General features: G+C 42.9%; 1 protein-coding gene across 2 annotated transcripts in view; it reads right to left on the bottom strand.

The window, feature by feature from the left end:
* Positions 1-25,867, bottom strand: part of FBXO10 (F-box protein 10) — an 82,270-nt gene that overhangs the window by 51,695 nt on the left and 4,708 nt on the right. Inside the window, exon 1 of one of the 2 annotated variants that reach the window (XM_025359705.1) lies at positions 17,234-17,386. The exons of the other annotated variant lie outside the window; for it this stretch is intronic. The gene's annotated coding sequence lies outside the window, so the exon portion shown is untranslated. Of the gene's footprint in view, positions 1-17,233; positions 17,387-25,867 lie in introns of those variants that run through there. 2 annotated transcript variants of the gene reach the window in all.

Raw genomic sequence — 25,867 nt, 5'->3', positions numbered from 1 at the left:
ACAGTGTTTTTAAGTAAATGAATAAGCAGAAAGGAGCCCCCATCGTGCCCCACCTCAAATTTTAGGTGAATAATTAATGTATTGCCCATTACGTGATAGCAACCATTTGCTGTCACAGCTGATAACAATGTGAGACAGAAAGAATTAAGCACTATTGCAGCTTATAGAGATCAAGAAAAAAGAATTCTTTTTTTTAAGATGGAGTTTCGCTCTTGTTGCCCAGGCTTGAGTGCAATGGCATGATCTCGGCTCACTGCAACCTCCGCCTCCTGGGTTCAAGCAATTCTCCTGCCTCAGCCTCCTGAGTAGCTGGGATTACAGGTGCGCATCACCACGCCTGGCTAATTTTTTGTATTTTTAGTAGAGACGGGGTTTCACCATGGCTAGGCTGCTCTTCAACTCCTGACCTCAGGTGATCCACCTGCCTTGGCCTCCCAGAATGCTGGGATTACAGGCGTGAGCCACGACACCTGGCCGAAAAAAGAAACTCTTTAAGCCAGACTTAGTAGGATCTCCCATAGCAGAGATTCTTTAATTGTGGCTCTTCAACCATCACCTAAGAATCACCTGGGGCCTATTCCTAGCTCCATTTCAGACCTCCAGAATCAGAATCTCTGGAGTGGAACCAATTATGTGCATTTTTAACAAGCTCCCTGGTGATTGTGATAAAGGGCCCCACCCCACACTTTGATGCAGCATCCTTCTTCCTCAGCTTCAACCCTTTCAGTGACACGGCTCTCTCTGTATCATGGAAAGACCAATCATTTCAAAGCCAGAAGACCTGGGGTCCAGTTGCAGGTGCCCTTGAATGAGTCACTTAACCTCTCTGGCCTCAGGTTCCTCACATATAAATTGGGGTCCTTGATAGCACCCCAAAGCCTTGCTGTGATGATTAAAAAATCCAACGCACATTGTATTGTGAATCAATGCTCTTCATCAACTACTTCCAGTTTTCCTTCCTTCTGGGCACATGACAAGATTGTATATCTGATCCCTCCTGAGGTCAGATGGGGCCACAAGGCTAGTACTAGCCAATGGGTTTTGAGTAGAAGAGATGTGCATTACTTCTCAACTAGAGCACTTCATTGCCTATGCAAGATCATCCAGAGCTTGCTTTTCTCTGTGGCACAGCAACTGGCAACATTTGAGATGACAGTTACTCTAGGAACCTGGATCCTTACATGATTAGAGTAAGCAGAGACCCCGACAGAGCCAAGATGGACATACACCATGCATGAAAAATACACCTTTGTTTGGGTTAAGGTACTAAGAACTTGCAGATTGTTTGTTACCATAGCAGAGCCCAGCCATTTCTGGCTGAAAGAGCATGTGAAACTCTAAAGGGCATTATTATAAAGCCCTTGGGCACCTTGAGATTGACTGCACTACTCTTCCCCAGGTGGTATCAGTTCTGACCCCTTGGAGCCACTGGTGCTCTACCCTCTTACACAAGTTGCACGATGGGAAAGGCCTTGAATGCCAGACTAAGAAGCTTGTACTTGTCTATTATAGATTCCTCAGAAGGGAAGTGGCCTGACCAGAGCTATACTTTAAGGAGATCCATCCAGGAGAGGTATTTAGGTGGAAGAGTGAGGGCAGGAACTCACAATTTTGCAAATATTAATTATAATTTCTTTCCCTTAGGATGACGTGAGGGTGTCTGGGGGATTTTGGGCCAAGCCACCTGAGGTAGAAACTACTGGAGCTTCCGTTTTCTTGGGGTTCCAAGAAGCCCACCTATAGTAGGAAGTACATGGTTTAGTCACTGGCCTCTCAGGGGAAGGGGGATTTCCTAGCAGGTTACTGTCTACCCTTCAGCACTTGTTTTCCCCCAGACTTGCCTGTGTACCCAACTCCAGGGCTCTGAATCTACAATGAAGCCAACAATTGCTCCCTCTGGACTCCGAGCACACAAGCACATTCCCTGTCATTCCATTTGGCTTTATTTACTATATCTTTACGCTAATCCATGGATATCCATGAAGCAACAGGGATTTCTTAGAACAAGGTGACACTTTTTTTTTTTTTAATGCATTCAAGTTTTGCCCTTCCTTTTTACCACTGGGGCCTCTGCATGTGGAATTAAAAGTAACAAATGTCCCCAGAGCCTGTGCACCTGGAGCATGATGCCTGTGAAGAACTGGAAAAACAATGATGGGAGCCTGTCTGGGATGGAGGGAGCACGGTCTGAAGTAGGCCCCAAGTGGTTCCGTTTTTTGATGTAAAAAATCTTTTTTTTTTTAAGAAATGAGGTCTCTCTGTGTTGCCCAGGCTGGAGTACAGTGGCATGAGCATAGCTCACTGCAGCCTCGAACTCCTGGCCACAAGTGATCCTCCCACCTTAGCCTCTCAAAATACTGTGATTACAAGCGTGAGTTACAATGCCCAGCCTGGTTCCATTTTTTATGGTCCCAAGAGTGTTCGAACTCAGAGTTTCTGTGTAGCACTCTCCTAACATCCCACTGGAGGTATCCACATGCCTCTGGGCCACCTGGTGTCCCAGCCTCAGCAGGAGAGGCAGAGGCCACCCTCTCAGGAGGCAAGTCCCATAAGACTCGGCTGTCAACAAGCAGGCTCTTGCTGCTGCCTCGCCCTGTGACTTCAGCATGTCCTTGAACCTTTCTGAACCTATTTCCTTGCCTCTAAACTGAGGCTGACAATGGCTGGCCTGATACACCTCATGAAGATTTTGAGAATTTCCAGAGAAAAAAAATCATTTGTTCAACCAACATTCGTTGATTGCCTACTATGTGCCAGGCATTGTTCCAAGAACTGAAAAACAGTAAATGAAAGTCCCTACCTTCAGAGACAGACAATAAACGAAAAAGATATTAACATAAATGCTACAAAGAGAAATAAAGCAGGTTAAGGGGGTATATATGCACGCATGTGCTATTTCAGACAGCATTGTCAAGGAAGGTCTCTGAGGAAGTGATGTTTGAATAGAGACCTGAATGATATTTAAAGCCATGGCATGGACTGAAATCACTAGTGAAGGAGTTGAGAGAGAGAAGTGGTCTGATGAACAAGCCCTCAGCCAGTCTAACATCTAAAGGGATGAAATGGAAACACATCTGTAAAGGGGAAAGTGGGAACAACCTCCCTCATAGCACTGTCCAGAGCTCTGCACCTGTGGGGCACTGGAAGGAAGGCTGCTGCTTTGTTCATTTGCTATCTGGACTCCCACTGCTTCCAGGAAGGGTGGGCTCCATGTGCCATTCACCAGGCACCAAGACGGGCAGGCAGGCTGGGGTCAGGAATAAAAACATGCCTCAGGGAGCTGCACTTGGGAACTGTGTGGTGGGAGGAAGTGGCAACAGGGGAACTCTTTGGTACTAACAGTTGAGTATAAAGTGAAGCCCTTGTTTTGGCTCCCCACAAGCTCTCTAATAATGTCTCCGTTGCTCACGAATGCTTTTATGTGAGTGGATCTGTGAGGAGGCAGAGGGGACACAGGAAGTGCTGAGTTATTCCACAGGGATGAACCATGGGAAAAAGGAAACACACCTGTGGACCCAGGGCGCCGGGTGACAGAGCCTGGGCACCTCTAGGAGGAAATTCACTGTGGAATTAAATGCTTTTCTTCATTTATTGTCTGTCTCCCCTGAGTAAAATGTAAGCTCCTGAAGGGCAGAAACTTTGTATCACTGCTTCGTACTATGCTCAGAACTACGCCTGGCCCATAGCAGGTGCTCTACAATCATTTACTGAATAAATAATCACCCTCATCATTATCTGGTATATTAGCAGAGCTGAGACTACTCAAATCATTAGCTATAGATTCTCTGCTGCCACACAGATCCCCGTGGAATAAAAAAAGAAGTAAATAAGAACCCATGTATGTATTCAACACTTGCTGTGTGTAAGACCAAGTGGCTAGCACCTTGTGAGTCAGTGGGAATCAGATAAAGACCCTGCTCTCAAGTCTGGCAAAACAAAGATATGTCTACCAAAAAACACCCGAAAGACAAAAAGAAAACCAAAGAAACCCCACAATTCAAGGGGAAAAATGCTTAGTACCTGATATGGTTTGGCTGTGTCCCCACCCAAAATCTCATCCAGAATGATACTCCCCAAAATCCCCATGTGTCAGGGGTGTGACCAAGTAGAGGTAATTGGATCATGAAGGCGGTTCCCCCAGGCTGTTCTCGTGATAGTGAGTGAGTCTCACGAGATCTGATGGTTTTATAAGCATCTGGCATTTCCCCTGCTTGCACTCATTCACAATCCTGCCATGTCTTCTGCCATGATTGTAAGTTTTCTGAGGCTTCCCCAGACATGTGGAACTGTGAGTCAATTAAACCTCTTTTCTGTATAAATTACCTAGTTGTGGGTATTTCTTCATAGCAGCATGAAAACAGACTAATACAGTAAATTGGTACCACAGAGAGTGGGGAGCTGCTGTAAAGATACCTGAAAATGTGGAAGCGACTTTGGAGCTGGGTAACAGGCAGAGGCTGGAATGGTTTGGAGGGCTCAGAAGAAGATAGGAAAATGTGGGAAATTCTGGAACTTCTAGAGACTTAGAGGGCTCAGAAGACAAGAAGATGTGGAAAGTTTGGAACTGCTTAGGGACTTGTTGAATGGCTTTGATCAAAATGCTGATAGTGATATGGACAACGAAGTCCAGGCTGAGGTGGTCTCAGATGGCGATAAGGAACTTTTTGGGAACTGGAGTAAAGGTAACTCTTGCTATGCAAAGAGACTTGCAGCATTTTGTCCCTCCCCTAGAGAGCTGTGGAACTTTGAACTTGAGAGAGATGATTTAGTGTATCTGGCAGAAGAAACTTCTAAATGGCAAAGCATTCAAGACAAAGCAGAGCATAAAAGTTTGGAAAATTTGCAGGAGATCATTTTGGAACTTTAAGGTTTAATGACTGGCCTATTGGATGTGACAGAAAAGAAAACCCCATTTTCTGGGCAGAAATTCAAGCCCAATACATAAATTTGCACAAGTAACGAGGAATGTTAATCACCAAGATAAAAAATGTCTGCAGGGTATGTCAGAGACCTTCAAGGCAGCCCCTCCCATCACAGGCCTGAGGCCTAGGAGGGAAAAATGGTTTCATGGGCCTGGGCCAGGCATAGAGACCCCCTGCTCTATGCAGCCTTGGGACATGGTGCCTTGCATCCCAGCTGCTTCAGCTGCAGCCGTGGCTAAAAGGGGCCAAGGTAGAGCTCAGGCTATTGCTTCAGAGAGTGCAAGCCCTACTCCTTGGTGGCTTCCACGTGGTGTTGAGCCTGTGGGTGCACAGAAGTCAAGAATTGAGGTATAGAAACTTCCACTTAGATTTTAGAGCATGTCTAGAAACACCTGGATGTCCAGGAAGAAGTTTGCTCCAGGGGCAGAGCCCTCATGGAGAACCTCTGCTTGGGCAATATAGAAGGGAAATGTGGGGTCGGGGCCCCCACACAGAGTCTCCACTGGGGCACTGCCCAGTGGAGCTGTGAGAAGAAGGCCACCATCCTCCAGACCCCACAATGGCAGATCCACCGAGAGCTTGAATCATGTGCCTGCAAAAGCTGCAGACACTCAACACCAGCCTGTGAAAGCAGCCAGGAGGTGGGCTGTACCCTGCAAAGCCACAGGGGTGGAGCTGCCCAAGGCTGGGAGCCCATCTCTTGCATCAGCATAAACTGCATGGGAGACATGCAGTCAAAGGAGATCATTTTGGAGCGCTGAGGTTTAATAACTAACCTATTGGATTTTGGACTTGCATAGGGCCTGTAGCCCCTTTGGCCAATTTCTCCCATTTGGAATGGGTGTATTTACCTAATGCCTGTACCTCCACTGTATTTAGGAAGTAACTAGCTTGCTTTTGATTTTACAGGCTCATAGGCAGAAGGGATAGGCCTTGTCTCGGATGAGACTTTGGACCTGGACTTTTGGGTTAATGCTGGAATGAGTTAAGACTTTGTGGGGACTGTTGGAAAGGCATGATTGTGTTTTGAAATATGAAGACATGAAATTTGGGAGGGGCCAGGGGCAGAATGATATGGTTGTGTCCCTGCCCAGAACATCATCTTGAATTATAATTCCCACAACCCCCATGTGTCAGGGGAGGGACCAGGTAGAAGTAACTGGATCCTGGGGGGTGGTTTCCCCCATGCTGTTCCCGTGATAGTGAGTCCCATGAGATCTGATGCTTTTACAAGTCTCTGGAATTTCCCCTGCTTGCACTCATTCTCTCCTGCCACCCTGTGAAGAGGTGCCTTCCACCATGATTGTAAGTTTCCTAAGGCCTCCCCAGCCACGTTGAACTGTGAGTCAATTAAACGTCTTTTCTTTATAAATTAGTCTCAGATATTTCTTCACAGCAGTGTGAGCACAGACTAATACAGTGCCATAAAAAAGGGAAAGTCCTTGTTTAAAGAATAAAAATGTGACCTCCAGCTAGGGAAATCAACCAATAATAATGGAAGACAACAAAAACAGCAGCAGGTACCTTTTACTAAGTACTGCTATTTGAGGGGCACAATGTTGAATGCTTTTCATGCATTATTTCATCTTATTCCCTGAAGAACTCTTCAAGCCTTACAACTCAAAATGTGCTCCCAGGACCTAGGAGCTTGTTAGAAGTGACAGGCATTGGGCACCACCCTATACTTCCTGGATCAGATTTGGCATTTTAACAACATCACCAGGGAACCTATGTGCACCCTAAATTTGAGAAGCAATGACTGAAATTAACATTGTCTTCATTTTTCAGTTCAAGAAACTAAGCCCAAGAGAACTTACGTGACAAATGACTTGCCCCAATCACTCGTTAGAGAGGTACAGAGCCGCTGAAGCCCAGCCTGACCCCAAAGACTGTGTTTTTAACCACTAAGCCAAGCTTCATGGAGGAGCTGGTATCTGAACTGGACTCTGAAATTTGCATAGGCCTGGGACATTCAGAGGAGGAAGAAAGGGGTCTGTAGCAGAGCAAACAGCATCAGCAAAAGCCCCCAAGGTAGAAAACCTTCAGCTGGGCTGAGGACATGTTGGGAGGTTCAGTCTGGCTGCAGCTCCAGGAGTCTGAAGGGATCAGTGAGAAAGGCCAGTTGTATCAGTTCCCATGGAACACCCTTAGCCAAAGGTAAACAGTTTCTAGTTAATTTGGGGGACCATGGGGAGCTGCCTTGAGTCCCAGCACAAAAGGCCCTATGCGTGCGGAAATGACTCAGACGAAAGGGACCCAACAGGCTTCATTCACACTCTAGTTTGGGCTCTGCCTCTCCCTTGCAGACTAATCTTGAGGGCAGGTGACTTAACCCTTGTTTCATGTCCCACGTTTGTTTAACAAGGGAAACACACTTTCTACCCACGGAGGACCATATTAGTATCAAAGTGTTGGAATTTAGTTTCTCATAAAAAGGTAAGATTAGCCGGGCATAGTGGTGGGCACCTGTAATCCCAGCTACTTGTGAGGCTGAGGCAGGAGAATCGCTTGAACCTGGGAAGTGGTGGTTGCGGTGAGCTGAGATCACGCCACTGCACTCCAGCTTGGACAACAAAGCGAGACTCTGTCTCAAAAAAAAAAAGTGGAAAAAAAATAAATCAAGGGCTGCTCAGAACTCTATTTAGTATTGACAGGAAACGAAAAAATTTCTCTTCCAACATTATGAAGCACACAAGCACCAGTGTAAATAACTACAAACTGCATTAACTGAGCAACTGTAATGGATTAATGACTTAAAATCTTTCTTCAAATCAAAGTAAATGTCCTTAGTTTGTGGAGTAAACTGTTTTAAAGTAATAGTAAAATATTATAACCCCAAAGAACCCTGTACACACACCTACACACACCATTGAAAATGAGACAAAACCTAAGTTTGAAGATGAGAAAACCTTCAGCTGGGCTTGTCATCATTTCTTCAAACCATAGCTCTCTTTAGCTTGAGAAATAACCATCTGTTTCTTATTTTCAGCTTTGAAATTTGATGACATAAACCAGAAAGCTGTGTTCTGATAGTGCTTTCTGAGTGGGCTTGGAGCCATAAGAACCCTCTCTCCTTTCAATGCACTGCCTGTTCATTTTGGTTTACCTAGGAGACAGAAGGGGAGTTGTAGGGGGAGTCCCCAGATCTGGGTTTTAGTACTGATTCTCACATAAATTTATTGCATGTCCTTGAAGGGGCAGACAAGGGTGTTTTGAGGGCTTACTAAATGCCAGGTGTTTTTTATATGTCTTTTTTGTTTTGTTTTGTTTTTGAGACAAGGTCTTGCTCTGTCATCCAGATTGGAGTGCAGTGATGTGATCTTGGCTTACTACAGCCTCAATCTCCCGGGCTCAAGTGATTCTCCAGCCTCAGACTCCTGAGTAGCTGGGACTATGGGCAGCCGCTACCACACCCAGCTAATTTTTTTTTTTTTTTTTTTGTAGAGATGAGGTGTCACTCACTATGTTGCCTAGGCTGGTCTCAAACTCCTGGGCTCAAGTGATCCTCCTGCCTCAGCCTCCCAAAGTGCTGGGATTATAGGCATGAACCACGATGCCCAGCCTTACACGTCATCTTAATGAGCAGTTATAACAACCAAAATGTAGTATGTTTATCCTCAATTCCTGAGTAAACATTTATTGTGTAGTGATATTTTAGTGCATAACAACTGCAGGATCAAATTCATTCTTATTTCATGATCTATGAGTTTATATATATGTGATGGTGAGGTTAGAAGTTCGTATATCATCACTTCACAAGTTAGGAACCCCAGTACTCCAAGAAAGGAACTAGGAGGCACCACACCTAGCTAATTTTTGTATTTTTTAGTAGAGACAGGGTTTCACCATGTTGGCCAGGCTGGTCTTGAACTCCTGACCTCAGGTGATCCACCTGCCTCGGCCTCCCAAAGTGCTGCAATTCCAGGCACAAGCCACTGTACCAAGCTAAGCCACTTAGCTATGTCTGCCCAGCATCTTCCCTCTTCTGCATCATCAGGGAAACCCTGCTTCCAGTCTATTTAGTCCTGCTGGGGCTGCCACTGAGAGTGGTGCAGTCCTCTGCCTCACAGGATGGATACTTGACCCAAAGAAGACAGTAAGAATCCCCCATCCCCTTGCAAGGAATGGGGCAACTCAAAAGAGTCCATGTGAGGAATGAAGCCAGACTCAGACAATCAAGGTGAGAGACTGCGAGAGATGAAAGGGCCAGGGACACAGAAACATTTTCTTTTTAAAGCCAGCTGATAATCTTTTTCAAGTTCAGATAGTTTAAGCTGATCACCTACAAGCAAACAAATCCTGACAAATATACAGTTTTCTCAAGTAAATTATTATTATTATTATTATTATTGAGGTGGAGTCTTGCTCTGTTGCCCAGGCTGGAGTACAATGGTGTGATCTCGGCTCACTGCAACCTTCACCTCCAGGATTCACGTGATTCTCCTGCCTCAGCTTCTCGGGTAGCTGGAATTACAGCCGCCTGCTACCATGCCCCGCTAATTTTTGTATTTTTAGTAGAGATGGGGTTTCACCATGCTGGCCAGGCTGGTCTCGAACTCCCAACCTCAGGCGATCCGCCCACCTGAGCCTCCTAAAGTGCTGGGATTACAGGTGTGAGCCACTGGCACACCCCCCCCCCCCCCCCCCCCCCCCCCGCCCAATTTACTTTGTTGATTAGGTGAATTCTTTACTCACTTCCTTTTTCTCTCTGTAGGCTAGTAAGACTCTAATCAAGGTTGATACATTGTATTTACATCTCATCTACCCTAAGGTGGAAAAAGGATAAATGCAGTTCATGTGGTCTAAGGTTGCTGTCCTATCTGTCCAAAAAAGTAAGGATATTCACCACTTATAACCGAAATCTATCAAATTTGGTCAAATTGAAATTTCGAGCATAACCATTAAGAAAACGTGTATCACATCCACATTAGTAGGAAAAAAAAAAAAGTGAATGATGAAAAATAGCCCCAAAGAAGGGAAGACAGCTATAATGAAATGGAGAACTGTCAGGACAAACAGATTGAAAGCATAAAATAAGGCAGACCTAAACAAAAATACATCAGTGGTGCTATTAACGAAAATGGACTAAATGTTCTAACTAAAAAACAAAGAAAGTCAGGGTTTTCCCTTATAAATTTTCCTTATAAGTTTTCCCAAGGTTTAAAAAACCAAAACCCAAAAACTTCCTTTTAAGTTTTCCCAGGGTTTAAAAAACCAAAACCCAATTATAAGAGACTTACCTAAAACACAGTTACAGAAAAGATAAAAGTAATGGAAAAAATATACCTTGTGTAGATTTTTAAAAAGATGGCATAGCTATACTGTCAGATAAAGTATAAGGCAAAAAAAAAGTATTAGAAACAAAAAAGGCAGCTTCATAATGATAAAAATTAATTCACCAAGAAGATAAAACAACTTTATGTTTGTATGTACCTGATAATATGGCCTTACAGATATAAAGCAAAAATAAATAAATAAATAAATAAATAAAAATAAAAAATTAAAAGATGAAGTAGACAAATTCATAATTATAGTTAGATATTTAAACACATCTCTCTATAATACATAGGAAAAAAAAATCACTCAGTAAGGATAAAGAAGATTTGAACACCATTAATAAACTTGATCTAACGGCAGTTCATTGGACATTGAATCCAGTAACTGTAGAATACACATTACTTTCAAATACACATGGAACATTTATAAAAACTGACCATAAACACAGCCCTAACAGAAGTATCAAGAAATTTCAAAGGATTAAAATTATACAGCATCGAGCACAGTGGCTCACACCTGTAGTCCTCCCAGCTACTTGGGGAGGCTGAGGCAGGAGGATTGCTTGAGCCAGGAGTTCAAGGCTGCAGTTAGCTATGATCACTCCAATGTGGGAGACAGTGAGGCTGTCTCAAAAACAAACAAAAAACAGAACAAGCTCACTGACCACAGTTGATTAATAAAGGATAATTAGAAAATGTTAGTATGTTTGGAAATTACAAAACACATTTCTCGAATACCTATTGGTTAAAGAAAGAATTACAATGGAAATTAGAATATTTTTAGAAACAAACAACTAAGAAGGCTCATGCCTGTAATCCCAGCACTTTGGGAGGCCAAGGCGGGTGGATCACCTGAGGTCAGGAGTTCGAGACCAGCCTGAGCAACATGGTAAAACCCTGTCTCTACTAAAATACAAAAATACCTTAGCTGGGCATGGTGGCGCATGCCTGTAATCCCAGCTACTTGGGAGGCTGAGGAGGCAGGAGAATCACTTGAACCCAGGAGGCAGAGGTTGCAGTGAGCCGAGATTGTGCCACTGCCCTCCAGCCTGGGCAACAAGAGTGAAAGTCTGTCTCAGAAAAAAAGAAGAAAAGAAATAAACAACAAAGATACCATATATCAAACTTGTGAACTCCTGCTGAAACAGAATTTGGAAAAAAATGTATAACCTTAAATAGAAAGAATCAAAAAGATAAAAATTAATGAAACTAAACATCAATTTCAAGAAGTCAGAAAAAGAACAAAATACATCCAAGGAAAATAGAAGAGAAAAATAAAGAACAGAGCAGAACTTAGGAAACAGAAAACAAATTTATTATGAAGACTATCACTGATGATCAAAGCAGGTTCTCTGAAAAGAACCTCTACTAAAACCAACGAAGAAGGAAAAAAAAAAAAAGCATTAAAATGAAATCAGAATGGAAGAGGGGATATCCCTACAGATGTTGTACACCAAAGGATAAGAAAATATTATAAACGGCCGGGTGCAGTGGCTCACACCTGTAATCCCAGCACTTTGGGAGGCCGAGGTGGGCAAATCACAAGGTCAAGAGATCGAGACCATGCAGGCCAATGTGGTAAAACCCCGTCTCTACTAAAAATACAAAAAATTAGCTGGGTGTGGTGGTGCGTGCCTGTAATCCCAGCTACTCAGGAGGCTGAGGCAGGAGAATTGCTTGAACCCGGAAGGCGGAGGTTGCAGTGAGCTGAGATCGCGCCACTGTACTCCAGCTTGGCGAGACTCCGTCTCGAAAAAAGAAAATATTATAAACAACTTTATGTAAATAAATATGAAGGGATAAACTCCCAGGAAAATATTACTTAGTTAAGAAATATAAAAACAAAATCACCCTGGAACCATTAAAGACATTGAATCTGCGGTCAAAAATAAGATTGCAAAGAAAATACACTTCACACCCCCAAGCCCAGGTGGCTTCATCACCAAGTTCTATCATACATTCAAGGCTCAAAGGAGGGGAAACTAAAATGGATGGTGGAAGAGGATGATATGGGCATTTGTTAGATTTCTGGACCAACGGTTGTAATTTGTCTCACTTACCTTCCTCTTATAAGTTTTCCCAGGATTTGTGATTAACCTAAATCCTGGAGAAGCTGTACCTGGATAGAGTGAACTTAATATAAGAAGCAAGCCTATCTGTATGGTGCAAGAAGTGGACTGTGGAGAATACTACTGGTTCCACCCAGATCCTCTTTACTGGCTAGCACACCTGTCACTCAGATGTGGTATCAGCTGAGAACAACTGATGTCCCTTTCTCCAGAGAACTGCAACTGCCCCCTCACCAGGCTGTGCCTCTCCTCCCCCAGTCCAGCTTTCCTCATACTCCTCTTCCTGAGCGCTTCTCCCACAGTCCCACTTGAACAAGAATCCCTATTTTAATAATGCCCTGCTTCTACAGAATGGGATCTAAGATATCACCATTTCAGAGGGTGAAAAGAGAGCCATACAGTATAAGAAGATACTTTTAAAATGTACAACGGACAGGGGGGCCACTAACCAAAATATATAAAGGATATATATTTCCTTTATTGAAAAAAAAAATAAAGGAAATAGATTTCCTTTATATATTTCCTTATTGAAAAATCAATTTAAAAAATTTAAAAATGGCAAGAGACAATAGTTCACAAAAGAGGCAATCCAATTAACCAACAAAAAACTACTCAAGGGCTGGGCATAGCTCACACCTATAATCTCAGCACTTGGGGAGGCTGATGTGGAAGACCAGTTTGAGTCCAGGAGTTTGAGACCAGCCTGGGAAACATGGCAAGACCTGGCCTCTACAAAAAAAAAAAAAATTAAAATAATTATCCAGCTGTCCCAGCTGCTCAGGGGGCTGACGTGGGAGAGATCGCTTGAGCCTAGGAGGTTGAGGTTACAGTAAGCCATGATTATGCCACTGCACTCCAGCCTGGGTGATAAAGCAAGACCCTGTTTCCAAAAAAAAAAAAGAAAAGAAAAGAAAAGAAAAAAGTGCTCAACCTCAAGAGTAAGCAATGAGAGCAAGTTAAAACTATAAGAAAATCATGATACACACATGAAAATAGTTAAAACATTAAAACCAATAAAACCAACTATTTGCCAGGATATGAAGCAACTGGAACTCTCATATACTCCTGGTGGGAAAGTAAACTGTCTGACACTATCTAGTAAAGCAATTCTACTCTAACATATATAACCTAAAGAAACTTGTTCAAATACAACAGAAAATACCTAAGGATGTACTTGGCAGTCAGAAACTATAAGTAACTCAAGTATCCATTAACCACAGGATGAATACATCTATTGTGACACAGTCATACCATGAAACACTGTTAGCAATGAAAATAAGTGAGGTCGCCACATGGATGCATCTCACAAACAAGTTGAGCAAAAGAAGCAAAACACAAAATGCAAACAGTATGATTCTATATGTGTGATGTTAAAAAACTTAAACTATATTGTTTAGGGATATATACATAGGTGATATAATTACAAAGAAAAGCAAAAAAAAATGATTATCACAAAAGTCAAAATGATTTCTTCTGGGGGAGGAAATTATGATTTGGAAGCAGGTACTGAGTATTGGCAATGTTCTGGTTCTTGACATGTTGGTGATTACATGCGTATTTCCTTTATAGTTATTTGCTAAACTATATATTTGTGGTTTTTTAATGCATATTTGCTGTATTTCATATTCAAAAAGTTTAAGACAAATAAATGAAATAAATATACTGATTATTGTTTCTTAGAAAAATTGATAAAACTAAAATCCTTTATTTTTAAATTAAAAACTTGCCTGCAAAATCCCTAACGGGGTACACGCCAAGTAAATTTTCCAGAATGCCTAAATCTATGTTGCTCAGGGTGACCTGAGGACCCCACTTTACATATGGAAAAGTAGGGTGAGTAGGCACCCAAAGTCCTGGGGTAGATACCTTGTTGAAGGCTGTCATTCCTGAGAATCCTTGGTAGGCAGAACCCGGGAGAGTATGCGGAACCAATTTGCCAAAGGGATTTGGGTTAAGGTTAGGAAGAGAAGGGATTAAGCCCGCAAACTCTGATAAGAAGTTGGAAAACAGAGACATCTCTTGGGTGGTCTAGATGACCATGACCAAGGCTGCTAGCAGGAAGGGCCCCAAATGCCCTAAAAGAGAACTCTCCAGGAGAGCAGGGGAACCCAGCCTGGTGAAAAGCTCAACAAAAAGCCCAGAGTGAGGTGCTTTGGGGAGAATGGCTGAGCACGCAAGCATAAATAAAACAAGCTCTAACCTTGGAAACCAAGCATGGAATCATGCTAGCAGAGATTTAGTCCAATAAGGGCGTTGGACAGCAGTGATCACACATTCGTGGACTGTGTAGGACAGCTCAACAGTGATGCCATATAGCAGTGTCAGGAATGACAATGTGTGTGGACTCCTCAGACAATGCAGTTCTCTCTCCTCTGGAGAGTGACAGTAAGACTGACCACTTTGGAATGTATAAGCCCCAGAGAGCTTGGAGAAGGAGACATTGGAATTCTCACTAATAAGGGCATTACAGAGGACTTGGGAGTCTACTTAGAAAAAATAAGGAAATATGAGTGAATTTAAACCCAACCTGTGAAATGAGACATATATGTTAAACATCTAAACTGAAATAGACAAAAATCTTAATCAAATGTCTCTTTATGTACATTCCTTTATGTATACAATATCAAACATTTTAGAAGACTGGGAAACTAATAATCACTAAACTAACAGAAACAGGGTAATGAGAGAAACTAGCAGACATTTCAAACAACAGCCAGGACAGGTAACTCAAGAATAGGTTCATTCATTAAGGCAAACTGAAAGAATAAAGCTTGTTTCATCTATTTCCTGACTGAAGCAGGTAAAAGGAATTTGTTTATTTCACATCATCCTGTGAAAAGCAAGTGATGTCTTCTTGGTTGCCCAGGACACCATCCCTCCCATCTCTGAGAGCTCTTGCTGACTCCCTATCTACATCATTAGAGCCCCCACTAATCTGCCCTCAGTTTTATCCCTGCCAAAGAATCTGAGGTCCCTAAGGCCAAAGTCTACGTATGTTTTTATCTATTTCTACTCACTCCCACTCTTCTTGGCACTGCCACCAATGCAAGTTTATTGAAGGAAAAAAGGAGGGAGGGAAGGAAGGAATAGTGTAACTGCACTGCAACTGAAACAAACCAGAGAACGGAAACTCATGGTGAACTGGTGACTGCTTCACCATTTATTGCTTAACAGCTACTTGTGCGATCACAAAAATACAATTCCCCTGATAACCACGGCAACCAAAATGAAGGCACTACGGTGAAGTCGGCTCTTTTCAGAAATCTAAAAACAATAAGAGGCCTGAAACCAGAAATACAAAGAAATCCAAGTGCTCCAGGGCAGAAGGAAATCCTTTCTTAAAAGCCCTGACAGAGCAGCTTTTTCTCCAGTCTCTCAAATCTCACCAGGCTCCAACAAGGGCTCTGGAACTGGTGTGAGGGATCCTGAAATAATTCAGGTCTCTCTGTGTGCTCCTATCCCTGGAGGCCAGCTGCTATGAGGTAAGCTCACTGCAAGCTGCAGCTTATTGTTATTTTAAAATGTAATGAGAATGGGCAGGGAGATGGATATATATATATATATATATATATATATAACATTATATAACCTCAAACTAACACAGCTAGCTCTAGAAAAAGCCCCTTGAGGACAGGGACCATGTGTGTCTTGTTCACTGCTCTATGTCCAGATCCTAGTAGGTGTACAAGACACAGTAGGGGTTCCATATAGCTGCTGAATAAACGCAGAATGAGATTAGAACTGAGGGAAAGCACAGCGCCTGGTAAAAGGTCCGTCCTCTCCACTACCCATTGCCAACACTCTGTTGGGTCCTGAGCAAAATCAAAGTCCTGTCGTCCTTCTGGGTCCAGTCTCTCCATTTGCAAAGGAGACAGCTGGATTAGATGGTTTCCCAGGCATCCTCCAGCTCTGACAGTCAATCACTGTACTGTGGTTTTTTTTGGTGGCAACACATGCCTGGCACTTTTCTCTCCCCTCAGAGGGAATCTGATACCCATCTGCTCAAGTAAATTGACGTTCCCATCCAGCCTGACTCATATAGTAGGAACAACAGGTTCAGTAAAAGAGAAGGCAAAGGGGGCCCAGAATGAGAAAAAGGGAAGAGGTCTTAAAACCAAAACGGCAGTTTTCAGGACTAAAAATAAAGAAACAAAAGTGATTATTCTGCTAAAAACAAAACAAAACAAAAACCAAAAAAACCCTTACGTGGGGCAATCTCTAGCTTACTAATAATGCTTATATTAACAGCATTATCTACTGAGGCTTTTGTGCCAGACACTGTGTGCTAAACCCTTTACAATTAATCCTCCCAGCAACCTATGAGCTTATTACCTCCTTTTAACAGATGAGGAATCAATCTGGCTCAAGGTCACAAAGCCAATAAGTGGCAGAACTGGGATCTGAACCCACAGCTGACTCGAGTTCTGGCTCCTCAAATGACTTTCCCCTCTGTTCTTCACTGCAGTCCTAAGAGCGAGGCAGGACAGGCATTATCACTTTTTGTTTAAAGATGAAGAAACCGTCTCTGAGAGGCTTGCGATTTGCATAAAACACACAGTGGATGCCCAGCCCCATATTTGCCCCTGCGTTCCTAGGTGAAGGTTCTTCCCCATCCCAAGAGTCAGTTTGTTCTTCGACTTCACTTACACACTCGAAAAATCTCAGGGCTGGAGGCACCGCTGAGATACATCCTCGGCGTCCGGTAGTTTTACGGGAGGGGAAACCAAGGCACAGCTCTCCGTCGGGGTGCCTGAGCCTCCGGGTGCCGGGAGAGCGCGGAGCCGCAGGCGGCCTGAGGGCACCCCTCACGTTTCTGCCAGACCCCTGATGCCCGAAGCCCGACCAGACGCTCAGTCTCGGCCAGGACCGAACGGCGTTTCCTGGGTCGGTTGCCTGGGGAAGCGCCCCGGGTCCCCTCCCCCGACCGCCCAAGTTCGCCCGCAGCCTCTGCGCACCGGCCGCTTACCTCGCAGGGCGCTCGCCCACCACGGAGTCCGGGCCGCGGCCGCCCGTGCCCTGGAAGCCACCCGCCACCCGCCCCGGAGCCGCAGCAGCCGGTAGGATTGCGGCGTGCGGCCAGCCCCGCCCGGGGGCGGACAGCTGCCTGGGGATCGTGCGGGGCCGCGGCCGTCATGTGACGCGCAAGGCGGCGAAGGATGCCGGGAGCAGCTGGCTAGCCGGGGCTGGGCTTCCCGACCACCGCGCAGAAAAGCTGTATCTGCAGGAGGGGCACCGGGAGGTGGGAGGAATGGAGACCAGGAAGGGGCGCGTGGGTCTTCGGGTACTGCAAAGGCGAGCTTGCGGAAGGACGATTCAGGCTCGTGTTGCGTGGCCCCAGAAGGGGCAGAAATAGAACCAGTGGGTAGAAACTGCAGGGAGACATGCTAAGGCCAATACGGTGTAAATAAGATTCCTGCGAGCACCAGTTATCTAACAGTATAAGGAGCAGTTTCCAGGGGTGCTAGGCTCCCTGTAGGTGAGCATGTAGGGGCTGGGTTCATTCATTGAACAACCCGACCATTGGCTACGTCCAGACAATATACTAGGAGTACATATTAAATTAGTTGTATGTATGGCGCTTAGCATAATGCCTGCCACAAAGTAAATGCTGTATGTTTGTTGCTGCTGGTGCCGTTACTATTACGAGCACAAAACTGAACAAAGCAGGTATGGTTCCTATTCTCCTTAAGTTAATTCTGTAGTGGAGAAAGTAGACAGTAATCAAGCATCATTTAAACCAATATGTCTTTAAAATTGTAGAAAGTGTACGGAAGGAACTGTAATTTATAAATAGGGGCCAGGTGTGGTGGTTCATGCCTGTAATCCCAGCGCTTTTGGAGGCCGAGGCTGGAGGAAAGATCGCTTGAGCCCAGGAGTTCGAGGTTAACAGTGAGCCATGATCATGCCACTGCACTCCAGCCTGGGTGACAGGGTGAGCCTCTTGTTTCAAAAATAAAACTAAATAAATTAGGGACCAAGGAAGGGTAGTCAAGGAAGACCTCTCAGAGTAAGATAAAGAGCCAAATGGAAGCGGGGCAGGGTAAGCCCTGTGAAAGCTCTTGGGCCAAGTGGATTGGGCTGAAGGAGAAAAGATTGCTCTTTGTGGAAATGGAAAACGTCTAGCTTCTCTGAAGCTTTTTAACGGGGAGAAGTGAGATCAGAAAGGTAGGCAGGGGCCAGATCATGCAGCACTTAGTAGGCCATGATAAGGATTTTAAAATTGTATGTAACAGGAAGCCACTGAAGGGGTGGAGGATTTGATACCTTTTAAAACAGTATGTCAGCTACTATGTGAAGACAGGAGTTAAGAGTGGAAGCAGAGATTGGTAGCTTAACCTACTTACTGGGCCTATGGAGGTGATATTTATTGAAATGGGAACTATTGTAAGGGGAACATATTTGGAAGTGGGGGCAGATCAAGAACTCCCATTTGAACTTGTTAAATTTGACACTGTCAGTTAGAATGGCTATTAACAAAAAGACAAAAAAAAATAACAAATGCTGGTGAGGACATGGAGAAAAGGGAACTCTCATACACTGAATTATACAGCCATTATAGAAAAATGTATGGAGGTTTCTCAAAAAACTAAAACTAGAACTGTCATATGATCCAGCAGTCCCACTGCTGGATATTTATCCAGAATGTAAATCAGTATATCAAAGGTATGCCTGGATCCCCGTGTTTATTGTAGCACTATTCACAATAGCCAAGATATGGAAGCAACCTAAGTATTCATCAACAGATGAATGGATAAAAAGAATGTGGCATATATACACAACAGAATACTATTCAGCCTGTCATTTGCAGCAACACAGATGGAACTAGACGTCATTAGGTAAAGTGAAATAAGCCATGCATAGAAAGACAAATATTGAATGTTGTCACTCATACGTGGGAGCTAAAAAGTTGATCTCATGGAGTTGGCAAGTAGAATGACAGTTACCAGAGAGGCTGGGAGGGGAAGGGGATAGAGAGAGGTTGGTTAATGGGTACAGAAGTGGAAAGAAGGAATAAATTTTAGCATTCGATAGCACAGTTGTGTGACTGTGACTATAGTTAACAATAATTTATTGTATATTTCAAAATAGCTAAAAGATTTAAATGTTTCCAATACAAATAAATGATACATTTTTGAGATGGATATCCTAAATACCCTGATTTGATCATTACACATTGTATGCATGAGTCAAATATCACATGCACCCCATAAATATATATAATTATCAATTAAAAATAATTTTGAGATGCCTGTGTGTCATCCAAGTGGAGTGATTTAAAAAGCAGCTCACGGCCGGACGTGGTGGCTCACACCTGTAATCCAAGCACTTTGGGAGGTTGAGGCGGATGAATCATGAGATCAGGAGTTTGCGACCAGCCTGACCAACATGGTGAAACCCTGTCTCTACTAAAAACACAAAAATTAGCTGGGTGTGGTGGCGTGTGCCTATAATCCCAGCTACTCAGGAGGCTGAGGCAGGAGAATCGCTTAAACCTGGGAGTTGGTTGGTTGCAGTGAGCCAAGATTGTGCGCCACTGTATTCCAGCCTGGGCGACAGAGTGAGACTCTGTCTCAAAAAAAAAAAAAAAAAAAAAAAAAAAAGCAGTTCACAGGTAATCCCAGCTACTCTGGAGGCTGAGGCAGGAGGCAGGAGGATCACTTGAACTCAGGAGTTTGAGACCAACCTGGGCAACAAAGCAACACCCTGTCTCTTGGGGGAAAAAAAAAAAAAAAAAAAAGCAGTTGGATATAGACCTCTGGAATTTACGAGAGAATATCAGCTACAGAAACATAATTTACCAAGAATACTATGAAAAAGAAATTATTACACCAAATTGTGGACTGAAATAACTGACCCCGTGGTCCTACTGACCTTTTTCAGTCCCTGGTTCTATAGAATATATTCCATAAAAATGTATTCCATCTATTATTACCATATGATGAATGTGGTATGATTCTAGGTGAGGTCTAAGTTACCATGTAGTGTTCTCTTTTATAAATGGGAAAACCAAACACTAAAACCTAAAGCCAACAATTTATTTTAGGACACAAAGTTGTGCAGTAGCTAGGTAGAGTAGAAAGACCACAGGGGTAGTCTCACACTGCAATGAGCCTGATGATATACCTTGCTGACTGGAATAGCTATGCCATATTTAATCCTTTGAAAAGTATCCTACTCCATGAAACTGGCAGTTCAGATATGATGGTCAATAAACAATCAAAAGCTTGAGTTTCTGGATTTGTGCCAGTTAACATTATCATTTTGGTGTTTCTATAAAACAGCTGACTTTCAAAGTGCTACAGCAGCGTCCTACAAGAGCAATATGTCCTCCTTATTAGTGGTGCAAGCATCACATGCCACATGGGAATTTTTTTTGTTTGTTTTGAGATGGGGTTTTGCTCTTGTCCCCCAGACTGGAGTGCAATGGCGCAATCCTGGCTCACCGCAACCTCTGCCTCCCAGGTTCAAGCGATTCTCCTGCTTTAGCCTCCCAAGTAGCTGGTATTACAGGCACCAGCCACTAGGCCCAGCTAATTTTTGTATTTTTAGTAGAGACGGGGTTTCACCATGTTGGCCAGGCTGGTCTTGAACTCCTGACCTCAGGTGATTCGCCTGCCTCAGCCTCCCAAAGCTCTGGGATTATAGGTGTGAGTCACCGCACCTGGCCAGGGATTTTTTTTTTTAGATGGAGTCTCACTCTGCCGCCCAGACTGGAGGTGCAGTGGCGTTGATCTTGGCTCACTGCAAGCTCTGCCTCCCAAGTTCACACCACTCTCCTGCCTCAGCCTCCCGAGTAGCTGGGACTACAGGCACTCCCCACTATGCCCGGCTAATTTTTTGTAATTTTTTAGTAGAGACGGGGTTTCACCATGTTAGCCAGGATGGTCTCAATCTCCTGACCTCGTGATCCACTCGCCTCGGCCTCCCAAAGTGCTGGGATTACAGGCATAAGCCACAGCACCCGGCCTTTTTTTTTTTTTTTTTTTTTTTTTTTTTTTAAATGAGACGGAGTCTCACTCTGTTGCCCAGGCTGGAGAGCAGTGGCTTGATCTCAGCTCACGGCAACCTCCGCCTCCTGGGTTCAAGCAATTCTTCTGTCTCAGCCTCCCGAGTAGCTGGGACTACAGGCTTTTGCATTTTTAGTAGAGATGGGGTTTCACCATATTGGTTAGGCTGGTCTCAAACTCCTGACCTCAGGTGATACACCTGCCTCGGCCTCCCAAAGTGCTGGGATTACAGGTGTAAGCCAACGCGCCTGGCCAAAAATATAACTACTTAAATATAAGAACATCATTCATAAACTACAGTTGAGCCTTCTCTTCTTTCTGCCCTCATCTCATTTCTGCATGCCTCTGTCCTACCATTAGACTCAAGAGGAAACTTACTCATCCCTGGCACCTGGTTGGTGTTTACTGGCAAATGAGTAAATGAACACACACAATCTCCTCAACCATGGGAGCTTTAATTACTCTGCTTTCCAGAAAAAGTAGGGCTCACACAGAGTGGTGTCCATGGTCAACATAGTGGACATGCCATGCTTTTTGGCTGCCCAGGATCTGAGGTCCTTTCCTACACTTGGGAATTCCTTGTTTATGAGTTTGCTGGGAAGCAGAACGTGCCTTTCACTATAGAAGTGGAAATTCCGCATATTTTATCTGCTTCTCCTTGTGATCCTATAATGCTACAAATTACTCTCGATTTTGAATTAGCAACTAGAGACACAGTAAAGTCTCTGGAACAATTTTCTCTGGGACCATGGCAAGTGCGGCAAGTTCTTAGAGCAACACTGGTGGCCATGATCCAGGGTTCTGTGCATGTGGCTTTGGCAAAGTAAGCGGTGGCACCTAATGTCCAGCAGAAATGGTGTCCTCACTGCCCTAGCTCTGTGGAGTATGACCAAGGAACAAAGGGTGATGTTCCAGTTGCCTACTCTCCAAGCCTGATTCTTTAGGCCTCCTGGTGATGCTGAACTCCCTATTATCCTTTTAATAAAATACTTTTCTTTTTCTGTCAAAATTTTTTTGGTGTTTGCAACTAAAAAATCTGACTCACACAGTCACATAAAAAATAGCAGAGCTGAAACTATAATCTAGGACTTTGAAATCCTAATTCTAGTGTTCTTTCCATGTAGACAGATCTCTACTTGTCAACAACCCACAATTTCTACGTTACATATTGATATCCCTAAATCATTTTGTTCACCGAATTTATACTTGGATATGTAATCTGATTAGTGAACATTTCAAGTGACTGTATGGTGAGGCAGCTGCCTGTGGAACATTTAGTTTCAATTGCAGTAGTATCTTTGTACATCTGTTTATCTAATAGTTTCTTTCTTTTTTGCATTTTTGGCCTCTGTAGACTTAAGTAGAAATGAAAATACACTGCACTTGAACAAACGTGGGAGTTAGGGGCCCCGACACCTGCACAGTCACAAATCTGCATGTAACTTTGACTCCCCGAAAACTTACAGAAACCTTACCAATAACATAAAAAATAGATTAACACATATTTTGTATCACTATCTATTAAATACTGTATTCTTACAACACAGTAAGCTAGAGAAAATGTTAAAATTACAAAGAGAAAAAGCACTGACAGTACTATACTGTATTTATTTAGATTGTAAGTTTAGGTTGTCTGTTTACAAGATTAGTCTTGTCTGAAATCGGAGCAACTACTGCTACAGACCTCAATTTATAGTACATATCAAGAATTCAACTTTTTCCTGTAATGTAATGACTTTTCTCTGCTTCCTGAGAGCACTTCCAGCATCACTAGTTGCACTCTGTATGGATCTCATGGAGTTATTAAAGGTTTTATGGTATGGCATTAAACACAAAAAATACGCAAGAACAGAGAAGGATCACTTTTACTTTGATTCGCAATATACTGGAGAGAGGAACTGCTCATGCAGAGATGAGTGTCACATGGCATTTTAAGTGGACACCTACAACACTTGAGCTCCCTGCAGTGGCAACAAGAGGTGGCTATGGATTTACTGTAGTACACTATTACAAAAGAAAATTTTATGCAGTTATGATTTAATACTGCATCTTTCTCTTGACCTCAAATCATGCTACATATGGTCTGTTTGTGTACGTAAGTTTTGATAAATCTTCATTTTTTATAATAGATGTATGCATTTTATGGCAGTAATAGACTGTGATCTACATATTTTTATGCATTCATGGCATACTTTTTCTTAATTTTTTTCAATATTTCTAGGCTACATATGTGTGCTTTTTTTTTCCAAATTATTGCAAATCTCCAATTTTTCAATGTATTTATTGAAAAAAATCTGCATGTAAGTGGACCTGTGCACTTCACATCTGTGTTGTTCGAGGGTCAACTCTATTACTAACATGACTGAGAAAAAGATGAAAAACTATTAGACATGCTTAAAGTAGATCTTTTTAGCCTTATAATGACTGTTGGACTAAAACCAGCTATGTTGTATTTCTGAAGGAAAGAAACAATTTAAGAACACATTTCCTAACTCTGAAAATATTTCATATGTTTAAAAGACAAAGTGCATAAATGATTTTGTAATGTTTTACATCTCAGTAACAAGTACATTCAACTTTTATATATGTGATTTCTACGTTTTGTGTACTTATACTAAAGTAGGCAACTGGCACCACATATGCATATCTGTAATACTGAGCACACACAAGTAGCACGTAAGTAACAACTGTTCACTGTCTCCTGGGTAATGTCCATAACATGGAGTAAGGAAAAGGTCTTGTGTTTTCTCTCAAATTTATTATGACAAATTTCAAGAAATACGTTATTAAAGGTTGTTCTTGTGTAGTGGAATTTGGAACTGCAGTATATAAAATAGCCAGCAGATGTCAGAATGGAATCTCTTAAGACTCAAGTATGAAAACACAATAAATAACAGGAGTTTCTGGAAGGACTGAGGCTTTCTTGCACTGTGCACAACACACTTCACACTAGTCTTTCTTCCTCAAATACATCTGCTTTAACACTTTTTCAAAGACTCCCCACTCTATCTGGCCAATTCCTATTCACCCAAACCTTACTTTATGTGTCTCTTCCTAAGGAAGTCCTCCCTACTGCCTCCCAGGCTCAAAATTGAACCCATTATTTTCCCCTTGAAACTTGTTCCTTACTTCAGCAAATGGCACCATCAACCCCGCTGCTTAAATATTGCTTAAATATTGAAACCCCGTCTCTACTAAAAATACAAAAAATTAGCCGGGCGTGGTAGTGCATTCCTGTAGTCTTCTTTGATGCCTTTCTTTCCTCACTACACATATCTAAATAAACGCTGAGCTGCTCATTTACCCCTCTGACCTCTCCTTCTAATACAGTACCCATATTGCATCCAATATTGTTTTAAGTGGACAATTCTGAACTCCCCACCTTGGGGATCTTTGCCTGACTCATGATCTTTGCCTGACTCTCCCTTTACCTATTCCCCCTAGATAACCTGAACTTAACCCTTCAGGTTCCTTTAAATGTCATGTTTTCAGGGAAATTCTCTCTGAGCCTCCAGCAAGGTTTTCAGGTCTTTGAGATATTTACTCACATGGCATCTTATGGCATATTATAGACCTCAAAAAGGCAGTCCCCCTGCCCATCCATATCCTCAACTCTTAGCACAGTGCCTGGCACATAGCAGGAACGCAATAACGCTGATGAATGAATTTGTAATCTCAGCGCTTTGATCTACGATAGAATGAAATCTTTAAAGTAATAAAACAGTGATTTGGTGACCATTTCACACTTAGCCAAATTGTGCTCTTTACTTTAGATGTCCTGTAGGACAAATCTGGTCAGCCATCTTTTCTGTAAATAAAGTTTTACTGGGACACAGCCACACCCACGCATTTACATATTGCCCGTGGCTGCTTTCATACTACCAACCGCAGTTGGCAGAGTTAAGAGATCATAAGAGCCCGCAAAGCCTAAAATATTTACCATTTGACCCAAACAGAAAGCTTGCCAACCCCTGCTTTAGCGGCTTGACGACAGCTACATACAGAATTTATGACACGATCAAGCTATAAAAGCAAAATAGAGTAAAAAGACTGGTGCCTGGATCTTATAAGAGACAAGCTTAGCTCAAGCAAAGAGGGGGAAGAGAAAAAGAAGTCCTGATTCCTGTACTTGTTCTTCATTCCAAATGTAGGCCCAAATTTTCCAGCCTGTGAACTGCTGAACACATTGTTAATTGTAATGCTAACTTACTTCACAGAAGAACTATAAAGAGCAATGATAAAGCAGTTTTTGGTTTTTTTTTAATGTTGCACTGACAGCAGGAAGAACACTACCTTAATTTAGGAGCAACATTCCTACTAAGCTGGTAACCTGTTTGTGGAGAATAAACATTTTTCATTATCCCCATTTCTTTCAATGCAACCCTTTCAAGAGTTTACCAAATTCAGATTTGCTATGGTTCTTTCTTATTTCACATTACATATTCAAACAAACTGTATATATCTCTCCAACTGTTTCTTACTATAGTATTTCAGAACTGTTTATTCCAAGTATTGAACCCCTCTGTGGAGTTGATGGCCTAAATGTTAAAAAGTTGGCCATAAAAACTCAACCATCACATCTTCTCTTACTC

The sequence above is a fragment of the Theropithecus gelada genome, chromosome 15 (genome assembly GCF_003255815.1).
Source record: "Theropithecus gelada isolate Dixy chromosome 15, Tgel_1.0, whole genome shotgun sequence".
In the NCBI taxonomy this organism is placed as follows: domain Eukaryota; kingdom Metazoa; phylum Chordata; class Mammalia; order Primates; family Cercopithecidae; genus Theropithecus; species Theropithecus gelada.
This window is presented reverse-complemented; position numbering and strand designations above follow the sequence as displayed.